The sequence below is a fragment of the Triturus cristatus genome, chromosome 11 (assembly GCF_964204655.1).
Source record: "Triturus cristatus chromosome 11, aTriCri1.1, whole genome shotgun sequence".
Taxonomy (NCBI): domain Eukaryota; kingdom Metazoa; phylum Chordata; class Amphibia; order Caudata; family Salamandridae; genus Triturus; species Triturus cristatus.
This window is the reverse complement of record NC_140594.1, coordinates 1,001,818,045-1,001,834,790: the sequence shown is the minus strand read 5'-3', so window position 1 is coordinate 1,001,834,790 and position 16,746 is coordinate 1,001,818,045.

The following is a 16,746-nucleotide window of genomic DNA, read 5'->3' as shown; positions in this document are numbered from 1 at the left end:
CATTTATGTTTTCCTGCAATCCGTTATGCAGAGTTAACACCAGCATAAAGAGGTGGAACCCGGCACGCTTTACACATGCTCGGATGTGGTATTACTCACAAAAACACAGGAAAAACCGGCGGTTTGAGTCGACAGGTAGCAACACCAGCTAAGACCCTAGTGATGTGTACATCTTGCTACCAATAAATCCTGTTTGAACATGCAAATATATTTGTCCAAAATAATGTTTCCCCATTTGAACTAAACTTCCAGCCTCCCCTGTTTTACATTCACATTTTCTTGGTCTATTGTAGCATGTGACCTTCTTCCTTTCTTGCAGGACTGAATGAATTGAGGCAGGTGCTTTATGAGGCCACCTTGATGGCCACAAGAGGATGACAGATGGAATCAAATGGCCTCAGTAATAGCCTAGATGCTAGGAGAAAAGGGAGCGCCAAGATGGCAAACTCTCATTTTGCCTAGGACTCCAAAAATCCTTGCACAGAAATTGCCTTCTGGAAACCATCTTCTCCCTGCCTTTTTGTGTAAATTACTGCATCACCGTCTTAATTTCTGCCCTGCAACCATCTGCATCTCACTCTAGTACGGAAGTGTGCAAATAATTCATGAGAGAGTTTGCACAATTGCAGCACATATTTTACAAATGTAAAGGAAATAAAGGTAAAGGGACGAATACAGACCACAACCTGGGCATGTCCCTTCTCTAAGAGAAAAGCCTTTTTCCTCTCTGATTGCTTTCTATCTCTGAAATGTCATTCCATATTAATAATGAAAGTGGAAGTTGCCTGGCAGGACATTCTAGAAGGTTAAAGATGGGTCCCCTTGTAACAAGAGAGAGTCTGTAGGATTGAGTTAAAACAGTGGGATCACATGGCAGGGTGGGAAAAGAAGGGTAAAGGGGGTGGGTTGATTTGTTATTGTGCTGTCATGGCAGCAAGCTACTAAGCACTTATTGCCTACCTGCCCTTGTGTAAGGTGCTATTCTGGCTAAGGTCTGAGCTTTGACTCAAGTGTGGCACGCCCGGCTTGTGCTCGGATGCCTTTGGAAGTCTTCGGGGGCATCTCAGGCTGGGGTGTAAACCACTGCTCAACATTTTGGCCTTTTTCGAGCCTAGAAGGAGTAGTAGAACCTGGCCTCATCCAAGCAAGCGTAATTTCTGCTCAGGTTACCCAACCGTCATGGCTCTCCCAATTCTCAGCTTACTCATGAGGTGTATTTGTACAACAGTAGGCAGTTTCTGTGCCTTCAAAATGGTGCATAGCTGCTCGTAATTTAAGAAATCGAAAATTTTTGCGATTTCTTAAATTGCGATTGCAATGCTAGAAGCACTTAGAAATAGCGAATTCGCTATTTGGGGCCGCAAAATACTGAGAAATTACTCTGGTCCTTATTTTGCAAAAACCTTGGGTTTCAGGTCAAACACACACATGCCCTTGGGGCATGTGTGTGTGCGCAACATGGGTGCACATCACAATTTCAGGGGTGCAACAGGGTGTCATTTTGACACCTTTGCACCCTTGAAATTGCATGCGCAATTTGCGATTACCTATTGGTACTCGCAAATTGTGCATGCAATTTCCCGTTCATTCCTATGGGCCTGTAGGTCCATAGGAATGAATGGGAAGCCATTCCTTAATTGGAATGTTTAGGAATCGCTATTTTAATAGCGATTCCTATATGCATGGGCTTTTGAGAGTCCTTAACTGTGATTCCTTAACAATCGCAATTAAGGACTCGCAAACGCTTTTCTTGATGCATGTCTCTGTAAGTGATTTGCCCTGAATCGCAGAATGTTGAGCTGATGACGAGGCTCGAACCTGGTTCCCCAGCAGGCTCCCCATATCTCAAGTCAGCAACTCTGGCCATTACACCACATCCTCTCCCCACTTCCTGGGCAGTAGTTGGCTCTGTTTTGGGCGGTGTTACAGGAGAAATGGCCTTGTGCAAGCTGCCTCCTGAGAGAGCCACAGCACTCTTTTTTTTTTTTTACAAATTAAACACTAGCTGCACCTAAACTCTCTTCTGTAGGCCCACACCCGTCCATCCCAAACGCGACCTCTGAGCTCCTGTCAAAGGCTTCCAGTGTCTACAGCATGTCGCAGTATCGATCCGTCGAGTCGATGCATCTGGGTGTCACCTCCACGTTACCTTGTACATCCTTTTATAGGAAGCATTAAGCGCGGGAAACTAATGGGGCCGCACTAATGGACGCGGCCATCGGGCACTTATAAACAAGAGCCATTAGCGAATCGGGAGAAAACACGAGAACTCATTTACATTACATGAGGTAATGTCAGATAAATCCACCATTTACAATTCAAATGATGAAGCAACGATGTCGGAGGTTAATCACAACGTCATTAACATATTCTGCATATACGGCAGAGCCACATGTTAATCAGCTAATAACCAATAAACAAACAACCTCAGCGGGTGGCCTTCAGGTTATGTGTGGCAGGATATTGGAGTGTACAAAGGACAGCCGGCAGTAAGTGATGTGACCTGAGCTAATTCTATTAAGTCCTGCTTTGTTTACTTTTGAGCAACCTATGTTGAAATAGATGTAACTTTTTGCAAATAAGTCAAAAAAGTGGCTGCAATTTCTTGTTACCTAGCATTTATTAATCTGGATACAAATTCTAAGTTTTCTTTTCGATTTATTTTTACTCGTCAATACAGAATGAAAGCAACCTGCTTTCTTGTTTGACTTATTTTTTAAAAACGGAAACAATAGTTTTCTTATTGCTTTAGTGATTTTATGATGTATTTATCTTTTTGTGTTTCATTGAGTTTTTGTATTGTATTGATTTCTGACGATATCGAATTGTATGTCATTGACTGTTGTTCTTTTTGGATTGATGTTTTTGGAGTTTTTGTGGTTTGTTTTTAATTCTCAATAAAAACCTTTAAAAAAACCTGGAAACAATAAAGAAATTACAAATTCGTTTGATTGCGTCTCCATACTGTCAATCATGCCTTCCAGGCCAATAGCTGTGCATTTTGAAAACACAGGCCGGTAAAAAAGAGAGACCATTTCTTAATAAAACTTAAAAGCTGTAAAACTGCAAATACTACAAATGTAAATGCGTGTACACTAAAACCTTACAGATATAGAAGAGTAAGGTGCCAATTACGATCCGGCAAAAACCGGGTACGAACCGTCGTACGGAGGCTTTTTTCCGTCCGACTCGTACCCGGTCGTAAAACTTTACAAACATGCAAGTACGATTCGCACGGAAACACCATTTCCGTACGAGTCGTACAAAACACCGACCGACGAAAAGATACATACAAATGGGATCCGGGGAAAGAGCCGACGTGACGTCGGGACGCTCTCAGGCCGCGTTTCACGACCCAGGAAGTACGATTCGAACCGACAGCAGTCCGGACGGCAATATTTTTACGGCACCCAAAAAGTGCCGGAAAAGCGAAGTACGGCGCGAAACGACCAGAGTAGGTGGCCCGGTAAGCGCCGTACCCCCCCAGCCCCCGCATGTACGCGCCGTACCCCTCCCCAGCCCCCGCATGTACGCGCCGTACCCCCCCAGCCCCCGCATATACGCGCCGTACCCCCCGTGTATGTACACCCGAGTACGCGTCGAAACCCCCCGTGTATGTACACCCGAGTACGTGTCAAACCCCCCGTGTATGTACACCCGAGTACGAGTCGAACCCCCCCGTGTATGTACACCCGAGTACGAGTCGAACCCCCCCGTGTATGTACACCCGAGTACGAGTCGAACCCCCCCATGTATGTACACCCGAGTACGAGTCGAACCCCCCGTGTATGTACACCCGAGTACGAGTCGAACCCCCCCGTGTATGTACACCCGAGTACGTGTCGAACTGTACGTGTCGAACCCCCCACAAGTACACCCACATTTACATTTGGACGTCTCCATGGTTGCTATTGGAGTTCGGTGCGGACGGTCTTTTAACCATACGGTTGTACATTCGGACGCCCGGGACGGATCGTGATTCCCCGGTCGGACTTCGCTTTTCACGTTTGTACGGTAAATCGTCCGAGGACGTGTCGGACACTTTTTCCGACCCGAGGACGTGTGGGGAATTATTCCCAATGCGACTCGTATGGGCTTTTTACCATGCGAATCGTGATTGCCAGTTTGTACGGCACTTGTACGATTCGTACGGTAAAAAGACCGGATACGAGTCGTACGGGAATTTTTTTTACCGGATCGTAATTGGCACCCAAGTGTGCATTCATGCTTTAGGTACATTTAACTACACCAGTTGCAGCTTCATTCGTTCACAGACCCAAAAGCATAAATATGGATAAGTATGGATGACATGAGAAACAAGCATTTGCAATGCGATGAGGCTCACACTTTTGAGGTTAGAGCTATTGGCTTGTAACCTGTGTGTCTTGGTTAAGAGTGTACTGGATGTATGAGCAGAAACTGAGCAGCAGCAGTGTCTAGACTGAGGACTAAGAATGGGGAATTACCACTGAGAACAGAGACACAACTGCAACTCCGCCTAAAGGACTTAGAATGGAAGAGTTACTGACGGGACCAGAGAAGCAGCTGCAGCACTGTCTAGAAGACTTAAAATGTGGGATTACCAACGAGATCGGAGAAGCAGCTGCAGCACTGTCTAGAGGACTTAGAATGAGGAATTACCGATGAGACCAGAGAAGGAGCTAGCAGCACTGTCTAGAGTACTTAGAATGAGGAATTAACAACAGGACCAGAAAAGCAGATAGCAGTACGACCTAGAGGACTAAGAATAAGGAATTACCACTGTGACCAGAGACACAGCTGCAGAACTGCCTCAAGGATTTTGAATGGGACAGTTCATGACGGGATCAGAGAAGCAGCTAACAGCACTATCTAGAGGTCTTAAAATGTTGGAATTACTGATGAGACCAGAAGCAGCACTGTCTAGAGGACTTAGAATGAGGACTTACTGACGGGACCTGAGAAGCAGCTGGCAGCTCTGCCTAGAGGACTGAGAATACGGAATTACTACTGGAAACAGAGACTCAGATACAGCACTGCTTAGAGGTTTCAAAATGTGGGAATTATCTACTGGACCAGAGTAGGAGCTAGCTGCACTGTGTAGAAGACATAGGGGTCGAGTACGATGCCGTTCAGAAGGGCTCCGAATTGGATTCGGGTTTGCCAAATCCGATTCGGAATCCTTGTTTCTTACCGAATCGTGCACAGTTCCCATGACCGATTTAGATGCCCGGAAACTGTTTGGGCAGTCCGAATAGGTTCCAAAAGGCATTCGGACAGCCAAGCCTTCCGGAGACAAATCGTACAGCTCCATGGACACGGTTTCTGAACGAGCGATTACGATGACTGATTCTTATATCCGTTTCGATTCCGTTTGCCTGAAATGAAACGGCTGTTGGAATCTGTCTTTGGGGGCCCGTAGCAGGCCCCCTTCACCCGGGGCCTTCCGAATCGGGCCCGTGGGAGTACCCAAAGGACCCCCTTTTACAACCAAGCACAGTGTGGCAGGCACCATGGGGTGCCTGCCACAAAGTGCACGATTTTCCCCAGCCACCCCTTTGTTCAATGGGAGCCTGTGTTCTCGTTCGGAACACAGGCTCCCATTAAAGTCAATGAGAGTCCGACCAGATCGCATCCAGATGCATCCAAATCGCTCGGTCGGACTTCCGCGATCAGAGTTGTTCGGAAAGCATTCCGGTAACTGAATCGGTCAGAATGCTTTCCGGACAAGATTGTAATCGACCCCTTAGAGTGAGGAACTATAGACCAGACCAGATTAGCAGCTAGCAGCACTGTCTGGAATTTTTAGAATGAGGAATTACCACCGGGACAAGAGTAGCAACTAGCACCACAGTCTAGAGGACTTAGAATGAGGAATTACCACTGGGACCAGAGAAGGAGCTAGAAGCAGTGCCTAGAGAATTTAGAATGAGGAGATACCAACAGGACCAGAGAAGCAGCAAGCAGCACTGTCTAAAGGACTTAGAATGAGGAATTAGCGACAGGACCGGAAAAGCAGCACTGAGTAGAGGACTAAGAATGAAGAACTACCAATAAGACCAGTGAAGCAGCTGCAGTACTGTCTAGAGGACTTAAAATGAGGAATTACCGTCGGGACCAGAGAAGCAGCTAGCATCACTGCCTAGAGGGCTAAAAATGAGGATTTACCACTGGGAACAGAAACAAGGCTGCAGCACTGCCTAAAGGATTTAAAATGTGAGAATTACCGATGGGAGCAGAGAAGCACCTGCAGCACTGTCTAGAGGACTTAGAATGAGGAATTACAAATGAGACCAGAGAAGCAGCTAGCAGCACTGTCTAGAGTACTTAGAATGAGGAATTACTGAAGGGACTAGAGAAGCAGCTAGCAGCACTGTCTAGAGGACTTAGAATGATGAATTACTGATGAAACCAGAGAATCAGCTAGCAGCACGGTCAGTAGGAGTTAGAATGAGGAATTATCAATGGTACCAGAGAAGCAGCTAGCAGCACTAGCTAGAGGACTAAGAATGAGGAATTACCACTGTGACCAAAGACAAAGCTAAAGCACTCCCTAAAGGATTTTGAATGGGGGAGCTAATGATGGGACCAGAGAAGCAGCTAACAGCACTGTCTAGAGGACTAAGAATGAGGATTTACTGACGGGACCAGAGAAACAGCCGAAGCACTGTCTAGAGGAGTTAGAATGAACGAGAGAAGCAGCTAGCAGCAATGTCTAGAGGTCTTAGAATAAGGAATTACCAATGGGACCAGAGAAGCAGCTAGCAGCACTGCCTAAAGGACTAAGAATAAGGAATTACCACTGGGAACAGAAACTCAGCTGCAGCACTGCCTAGAGGACTTAAAATGTGGGAATTACCGACGGGATGGGAAAAGCAGCTGCAGCACTGTCTAGAGTACTTAGAATGAGAAATTACCAATGATACCAGAGAAGCAGCTAGCAGCACTGTCTAGACTACTTAGAATGAGGAATTAACGACGGGACCAGAAAAGCAGCTAGCAGTACTATCTAGAGGACTAAGAATGAGGAATTGTGACCAGAGACACAGCTGCAAAACTGCCTAAAGGATTTTGAATGGGACAGGTAATGACGGGACCAAAGAAGCAGCTAACAGCACTATCTAGAGGTCTTAAAATGTGGGAATTACTGATGAGACCAGAGAAGCAGCTAGCAGCACTGTCTAGAGGACTTAGAATGAGGAATTACTGACGTGACCTGAGAAGCAGCTATCAGCTCTGCCTAGAGGACTGAGAATACGGAATTACAACTGGAAACAGAGACTCAGATGCAGCACTGCCTAGAGGTTTCAAAATGTGGGAATTATCTACGTGACCAGAGTAGGAGCTAGCTGCACTGTCTAGAAGACTTAGGGGTCGATTACGATGCCGTTCAGAAGGGCTCCGAATTGGATTTGGGTTTGCCGAATCCGATTCGGAACCCTTGTTTCTGAGTGAATCGTGCACAGTTCCCAACGACCGATTGAGATGCCCGGAAACCGTTTGGGCTGTCCGAATAGGTTCCAAGAGGCATTCGAATAGGTCATTCGAATAGGTCGAGCCTTTCAGAGCCAAATCGTACAGCTCCATGGACATGGTTTCTGAACAAGCGATTAAGATGGCTTATCCTGATAGCCGTTCCGATTCCGTTTGCCCAAAACAGCTGTCGTAATCTTTCTTTGGAGACCCCGTAGCAGGCCCCCTTCAAATGGGGCCTTCCGAATCAGGACCGTGGGGTTACCCAAGGGACCCCCTTTTACAACCATTCCCAGTTTGGCAGGCACCATGTGGTGCCTGCCACAAGGTGCACGATTTTCCCCAGCCACCCCTTTCGTTCGGAACACAGTCTCCCATTGAAGTCAATGGGAGTCCGACCAGATCACATCCAGATGCATCCAAATCGCTCGGTCGGACTCCCCCTATCCGAGTCTTTCGGAAAGCATTCCCATAACTGAATCGGTCGGAATGCTTTCAGGACGAGATTGTAATCGGCCCCTTAGAGTGAGGAACTACAGATGGGACAAGATTAGCAGCTAGCAGCACTGTCTGGAATTTTTAGAATGAGGAATTACCACTGGGACAAGAGTAGCAGCTAGCACCACTGTCTAGAGGATTTAGAATGAGGAATTACCACTGGGACCAGCAGCAGCAGTGCCTAGAGAATTTAGAATGAGGAGTTACCAACAGGACCAGAGAAGCAGCAAGCAGCACTGTCTAGAGGACTTAGAATGAAGAATTATTGACAGGACCGGAAAAGCAGCACTCAGTAGAGGACTAGGAATGAGGAACTACCAAGAAGACAAGTGAAGCAGCTGCAGTGCTGTCTAGAGGACTTAGAATTAGAAATTACAACTGGGACCATAGAAGCAGATGCAGCACTGTATAGAGGATTAAAAATGAGAAATTGCCACTAGGACCAGAGAAGCAGCTAGCAGCACTGACTAGATGACTAAGAATGAGGAATTACCACTGCGAACAGAGACACAGCTCAGCTGCAGCACTGCCTAGAGGACTTAGATTAAGGAATTATTGACTGGACCAGAGTAGCAGCTGGCAGCACTATCTAGAGGACTTAGAAAGAGGAATTATCGAGGGGACCAGAGAAACAGGTAGCAGCATTGTCTCGAGGACTTAGAATGAGAAATTACCGACTGGACCAGAGGAACAGCTAGCAGCACTGCCTAGAGGACTAAGAATGATGAATTACCACTGGAACCAGTGAAGCAGCTAGCAGCACTGTCTAGAGGACTGAGAATAAGGACTTAGTACTGGAAACAGAGACGTAGCTGCAGCGCTGCCTAGAGGACTGAGAATGGGGAATACCCACTAGGAACAGAAACACATCTGCAGCACTGTCTTGAGGACTTAGAATTGAGGAGTTACTGTCAGGACCAGAGAAACAGCTAACAGCACTTCCTAGATGAGGTGGAATTATCGGGGGGACCAGAGAAGCAGCACTGCCTATAGAACTAAGAATGATGAATCACCACTATGAACAGAGACACAGCTGCAGCACTAACTAGAGGAATTAGAATGAGGAATTATCAATTGAACCAGAATAGCAGCTAGCAGCACCGTCAAGAGGATTTAGAATGGGGAATTACCACTCAGACCAGTGAAGCAGATGCAGTACTGTCTAGAGGACTTAGATTTAGGAATTACCACTGGGACCAGAGAAGTAGATGCAGCACTGTCTAAAGGGATAAGAATGAGGAATTACCACTAGGAGCCGAGAAGCAGCTAGCAGCACTGTCTAGAGGACTAAGAATGAGGAATTACCACTGTGATCAGAAACACAGCTGCAGCACTGCCTAGAGGGCTTAAAATGAGGAATTACCACTGGGCCCAGAGTAGCAGCTAGCAGCACTGTATAAAGGTTGTAGAATGAGGAATTGCCACTGGGATAAGGGTAGCAGCTAGCAGCACTTTCTAGAGGACTTAGAATGAGGAATTACCAACAAGTCAGAGAAGCAGCTATGAGGAATCACCACTGGGAACAGAGACGCAGCTGCAGCACTGCCCAGATGACTAATAATGAGGAATTACTACTGTGACCAGAGACACAGCTTCAGCACTGCCTGGAGGACTTAGAACGAAGAATTAATGATGGGACCAAAGCAGTAGCTTTCAGCACTGTCTCAAGGACTTAGTATGAGTAATTACGACTGGGAGCAGACAAGCAGCTAGCAGCACTGTCTAGAGGGCTTAGAATGAGGAATTACTGACAGGACCAGAGAAGCAGCTAGCAGCACTGCAGAAATGGGTACCATAACGAAGGGAGCAGCCGTTGGAACCAGGACTGGGAACAGCCAGCTATGGCAGGCGATGCGATACAAGTCCAGCAAGAAGACTTAGAGGATTCGGAAAAAGTAGGACCCGGGATGGCCAGCACAAAGGCTGACATTATACAGGTCCACGACCCAAACCAAGAAGAAACGTGTAGGAGGCAGCAGAGGCGGGGACCAGCAACTGGCTGCTAATGTCATCCGAGTCCTTTGGGTAGGGATGACAGAGGCCTTCCCTGACCAAGCAGCTGCGATGTACTGGGCACCCTGGACAAGATTAAGGCTAGGAGATCTTTGCCAATAGAAAGGGATATTAGCTGGAAGCTGCAATATAAATTTACCCTCCACCTTCACTGCACTAGCACAGCTTTTTCGTAATAAACAGCTTGTGTGAGGCACGGACGCACATCACGTCAAGGCTGCAAAGAGTGCACGCCGCCGAGCGGGACATTAACAAAACAAGTAGTGCATGACACTAACCTATATGAACCATCGTGAAATAATGCATGAAACAGGGGTAGTCTCCAGGGCGTGAGCAAACCAGCAAAAGGAGGGACAAATGTAAGCTATAAACCAATGAAAACAAAGGATATTTAAAAGCATATGGAGGAGCCAATCAAAAGCGATGGGCTTGCTGAATGCCCATACACTCGAAAGAGCATGCCTCACCGAGCAGTGTACGTACGCTGCTAGGCTCGAGCTAGAAAATATACATGGATTCATACGGACGGAAAGGAATTTGCGCACTGACAAAGCCAATAGCTCTGCCCTTGGCAAGCTTTTGTACTTTTTTTTCCACTCTATTTTGCAAGCATACGGTACACAAAAAAACATTACACCAGGTAAATGTAGCAGCCACATGTCTTTTTTTAAATAAAAAAAAAATAACCATGACATAATTTTTGGGGAAGAGTCTTGGTGGTTCCTAGCACTCTAGTGTAATTAGAACAAGTATAGAAATCCTTTTTGGTTTTAAAACACATCAAAGGAAAATATGATTCTTACTGTGGCAAAAAAGGTACTTGGCTTTGAAAAAAACCTGAAGACAAAGGTTAGACATACAAGGACCAGGAAAACTAATGAGGATAGAACATAGAAAGAAAAAGGGATTGGCAATGAAAAAGTGTTGGGTCACCAACTGTGGAAATGTAATGCACTTCGTTTTAGGTTTATGTGCACATGCTATCAGATAAAATGCTGTCACTCAGAGCAAGTAAGGCAATTGCTTAAAAGACTGAACCGCTGCCCCATGTGTAAGCTGCGGTGTGCATAACTAAGCAAAATGTGAATTACAGTTGAACAGACCAATGGATGATGAAGGTTGACCCTTGTGCCTCTATGCATATATATATGATTTTTAGATGTTTTAACTGTATGCAGGACCACTGAAATTATGTGGCAGGGGAGCACCAAATTATGCAGAAGGATTGACTAAAGTATGTGGCAAGAGAAGGCAAATTATGCAGCATAAGGTGGCACATTTTCTTATAGTATTACTTTATTATTTTGGAAATTTTACACATGGTAATTCTGACTGGGCAAATATTTCACCCCATTAGTTACACTTTAACATACAAATAGAGAAATGTGCATCTGAAAGATGACCAGTTAACCTTTGTGAAGGGCTTTCCATTACGCGCGAACGCATGTTGCAACGTTTTTTGTAACTTTTGATCCATTTGAGCTACAAACAAATTTTTATATAAAATCTGCAGATTATGCAGCAGATAATAGATTATGTGGCAAATGCATAAGTGTGCAAAGAAAGCAGAGGCCACAAAATCACATAATTCCAGGGGCCCTGACTATATGACACTGGCGAGGCTGCTAAAGCAGTCTCTGTAACAAACTTAAATGTCACATAACTAGAAGCCTTAATCGTGAACTAAAGTCTAATTTTAACTTCGTCCAAGCTGCATTGGGTCTGCACTCAAAAACACACCCCTGTGTATGTCCACTCTGCAACATACTAAGGCCCTCACCATGAGTGTGCCAGTTTTTGGTGTTGGAATACTGGCCTGAATCAGTATAGGGAATAACCAGAGGGACCCAGAAACACCAGTTTCTTTTCTGTGATTTTTCCTGATTTCATGGAGAAAAATGCTGATGATCTCAATGGCAGCTGGCACGGATCAGGGGTGGCAATGCGGGGAAGGGGTGAATAAAATATATATGACACTTTCCTCTTCACAGCCGCCGTCTCTCCTCCGCTTCGCTTCCTGGTGAGTACCGGAAGCAGGAAGCACTCAGACTCCCCTAAGCCAATCCCGACGATGTTGTCACCAGCATGACTGTAGTGTCGTGATTGGTCTGAGCTCTGTGTTTCAGTGCACAGACAGAGAATGGGAGCCTGTGCATGTTCTCCACCCAGGCTGTGCAATACAGCCGGGTGGAGAAATTGCTAAGTGCGCATGACGGTTTGGCCGACCCAAGACGGCCCACCACTCCTCCCCCTGCTCCTGACTACCCCGCACCTAGAACTGAACCACTGCGTAAAATTAAAATGACAATAACATTACGTTCTTATCATTTTATTTTTCCTTTTTTGCACTGCTGGAAAGCAGTGGGGCGATGCTCCCCTGCTTTAGTGGAGGAACCGCTGCTGGATGCCCTCCCTGCTGAGAGCGGGTGGAAGGTATAAGCAGGAGGCATGGGGATGGGTAGGGATCGAGTAGGTTGAGTTCTGGGTGGGTGTCAGGTCACTGCACGCTTCAGCCTAACCGCGGATACAATGCCTACTCCCTTTTGCTGCTGTAGGTGTGTGGCATGGTCTGGAGGGTGCTGCCTGCAGCCCCAGTCTCTGCAGCAATAAACAGGGTCCAATGCCTCCAGGTCTGGAATTAATGGGGCCACTGTTTGCGGACGTCATAAATCCAGGGCGACAATCAGGATGCGGGTGGCGGAATTTCACCTGGAGTTATCATAAGGTAATGAAGGTCTTAGACGTCTGCTTTCAATTAGGCATCTGAGTTATATTTTCAGCATTAGCATGAAGAAATCTGGTTGGTCTATTTATGAAGCTTTCCATATAGTACGCACAAGTGGGATTTTAAAAACAAAAGCAATACAAAAAATGTATAGATACCCAGATACATTTTTAGATGTGGTTTGATTAAACAAGAAAAGTAGGTTTAATTAACTGTCTTACAAACTTGCATATTATAATGGAAAACGAACAGTAATGTGGCTTTTGTCCATGGTATCCTGTTCTTCTACCGCTGTAGTCACAGCTTTTTATAAAATGAAAAGTGATAGACATAAATACACCTGTGAATGAAAAATTGAACAGGGCAGCATAAATATAAATTGCCCACCCCTGACAACGAGGTACAGTTATTTCCAAAGCATGCTTTACATTTAGATGTGGACCTCAACCTTGCCCCACCCCCTTGCATAGGACGGAGCCGATGCAAAGGCCCCTGCCTTTTTAATTCTATAAAGCAGTACGACTGCCCATTTGCCGCTCTTAATGTGAAGTTCTTTACTAAACGTTAAAACAAATACTGTCTGAGATAGCTGGGGGGGGGGGGGGAGCAAATGGTGCTTTAGGGCCAGAGCCCCCGACTTTGGGACTGGGGAAGTATGTTCGAATTCTGACGTCAGTTCAGCATCCTGTGATTCTGGGCAAATCTTCCACTGCCTAAAAAAAATTTCTGATATTGTGAAATGCAACTAAATGTAAAGCACACCAATTTCCGTGGGCCAAGTTTGTGCTATATAAAACTGCAAGAAAAAAAAGTAGTAGAATAGACCCAAAAACAAAAGTCAGATTGGTGCCCGGTTGCAAGACGCATTTTATTCAATACCCCATGCATCGCACACCAGTGAATGCACTACACTTTGCTGATATTGCTTCAAATCAAATGCCTCTGACCCCCTTACCCATAACCAGTGCTTAATTTGTAAAACATCAAGTGCCAGGGCTCTGACCAGGAGGCCACTGCAGCTTGCACCACCCATCGCCTTTGTCATCACTGCCAAAACAACTACTAACCATCTCTCTCGCATGTAAATGCGAGAGTTCGGATTATTCCAGGTCCCCAATGCTAAAGGAATGGCTGGGGAGGTAGGTGTTAGCATTTTTAATGTATATTGTATTCCTAAACTACCAATGTTCTGCTCATCTCTAAATTAGGTGAGCAGTGCCACCATGTGGAGGACTGTTCTAAGTATGGTGTTGACAATTAGGTGCTGGTGCGGAACACCGGAAACCAATTAAGTGCTAGTGCTTGGCACCGGAAAGCCCCGGCTCAAATTAAGCACTGCCCATGACGCCCAACACTCCACACAACGGCTGCATCATAACAACTGCCACTGGAAAAAGGTGATTGTGTGACGGCAACACCTTCAGTGTACATTTGCTGCACTTACCACGTACTCCGCGTAATTGGCACATTTTAACAAAAAACTGTTTTAAATTCAAATGGAGCAAATGTTAATAAAATTGCTCTACATGGGGAATGCAGGCATTTTACAGAAGTTAACTGTTCACCTTCAGCTGTTGATTGCTGCAATCAGCCATTTACAGAGGTGACAAATGTTGCCCAGATAGTGTGAACATCCACTTCCGATGGACGGGGGAAGGGTAGCAAAATCAAAATCTTTAAATGTATTTCAAACTATGGGGATAGAATGATTCCTTCATTGTTATTTTTTTTTTTACTATTAACACACAATTATATTCACATCATGCACACTTTTATATAGCTGTTATTTCAACGGGGCATCAGAAGTTCAAAGAATCTCAAATATGTTGTTTCGCCTTTTTTTAAGGTCCCTTGTGTTGATTTGCAAAGCATTTTCTAGTGAGATGTGTGCACACAAAATATCAAGTGTATGATACTATTATTAATGGACAGAGCTGCTGCATTATTGCTGTATAATTTTCCTTTCATTGCCGCACAATTTAGTCAACTTTGCCACATAATTTGGTCCTGGATTGTTAGATAATTTCAGCTACCCTGACTATACCCCATAGCTCTTAGATATGCAAAATCAACTAACTAGTTACTCGATAAGATGGGTTCCAAGATGTTGACCGGTGTGTGAAGTGCTATGCAAATGCTACAATACAATATAATTTTACGAATGTGTGCCACCACATAACTATATCATTTATTAGATGTGCACTCCAATCTAAATTACCACAACAAACTCATAGGAGTAGCAGGGAGCACCACGATGCACCCTCTTCTCTGACACAGATGACATCACATGACCTCTGGGCAATACAATGGGTTATTTTTTGTGTAACTATATTTACTGAAATACAAGCCTGCAGTATTTTGATAACAAGTGATTGACAACGTCTGCTCCTAAAACTAGCAACATTTCAAGGCATATTTGGCACTGAGTAGTCACAAGGCAGATCAGCAATTCACAGGAACTGTAAATCAATCCGCCGGGGTTCCATTGCACTCATAGGAATAGCGATTGATACTCCTGTATTCCACTATTTGTGGCTGGGTTGCAGCACAACGCTCACAGCACCCCTAATACAAGCCGGGTGATTCCGCCAATGAGGTCTGTACTATGGCATCCGCAGTGCTTATTGAAATACTCTAAGACATATACTTCATACCTAGGTTGTCTGGCCTCCTAACCATCAAAATACTCTAGTACAAAATTATTTGGCTAACTTGATCAAGAGCAGAGACATTTTGGCTTTTAATACTATCAGTAAATATACAAATCACATCCTATTAGATGCTCCATATTCAAACTTATCTCATGAATATTGATTGAGGTAATAGAACGATACTGTATGTTAGTAGCTGGAGACAGTCAGACTTATTTTATGAATATTATCTCTTTCTTCTAGCATCTCTTTTGTTTTTACTGTTTATGATGTTGATTTTAACAATATAAATTATGTATTTTAATAGTCTGAATTATGTTGAGGTATTTTGTACAGAATTGTATATGCTACACGTTTGTAAAAATTGTATATTCTACACAATAAAATAGTTTACTTACTTGCTTACTTACTAGTACTATACTATATATATTTGATCCTAAACTTCCTAACGTAATATCGAAATCCGTTTCTGCCGGATGTATTCTTTGCATCATGTAGCTCACTACAAATTGAATATCATTAAAAGATATTTCAGTTCCTCAAAATATGCTGCTTTGTAATCTCTGCGAGGACTGAAAGGGATATTCTTGACTAGAAATTGTGTACCATGTGTTTGCCATTGTCCACTACAATTTGTTTTTCCATCCTATAGATCAAGTTTCGATTATATAGTGTCTTAGAAACAGATACTTTTTAAAATTCATTTAATGAAGGTAAAAGCCTGTTTGTACAACGTCAACAGCAGATTTAATATATACAATATTTCTGATGAGAAGTGCTATTTCAATAGCCTCTAAATGGAAAGTGATAATGATATACAATGGTTCCCTCGAATTTAGGGCCTGATTACAATGTCTTTCGGAAAGCCTCCGACCGCTGGTTGGAGGCTTTCCGACCGATATCGTAGGCTTCAACTCCGACCGCCGTATTACAATGATGGCGGTTGGAGTTGAAAACGGCCGGGGAATCCGGCTCTGTTCCGACTGGCTCAAGGAGTCTGTCGGCCAGTCGGACGGGCATCATAATCCCTATTGTACTGCGTTTCTGTGGTCAAGATTATGATAAAGAAACAAGTGATGGATGGAAAGCTGGACAATGCAAACATTCACCCCCAGTTACAAAGATCTGGGTTAAATTCATCATTCTTTTGCTCACCCCACCACCCCAGTTTGGACCCAGCCATATGCAAATCAGTCTTGACCCTGTTCCTTATGGGAACCGTCCAGCCCGAACTGGCAAGCCAGATCCTCCCTGGACTGGAAACAAGCATCTTGGGACCGGTTTCAGGGCATTACCCTTCATCAGCAGGCTAGCTTGAATCCCGTGGTGTAGTGAGCACGGGACCCACGTCTGGGAATACCCTTCCCACTTAGGGCGACAAATGCAAAAGAAACAATTGATGGACGG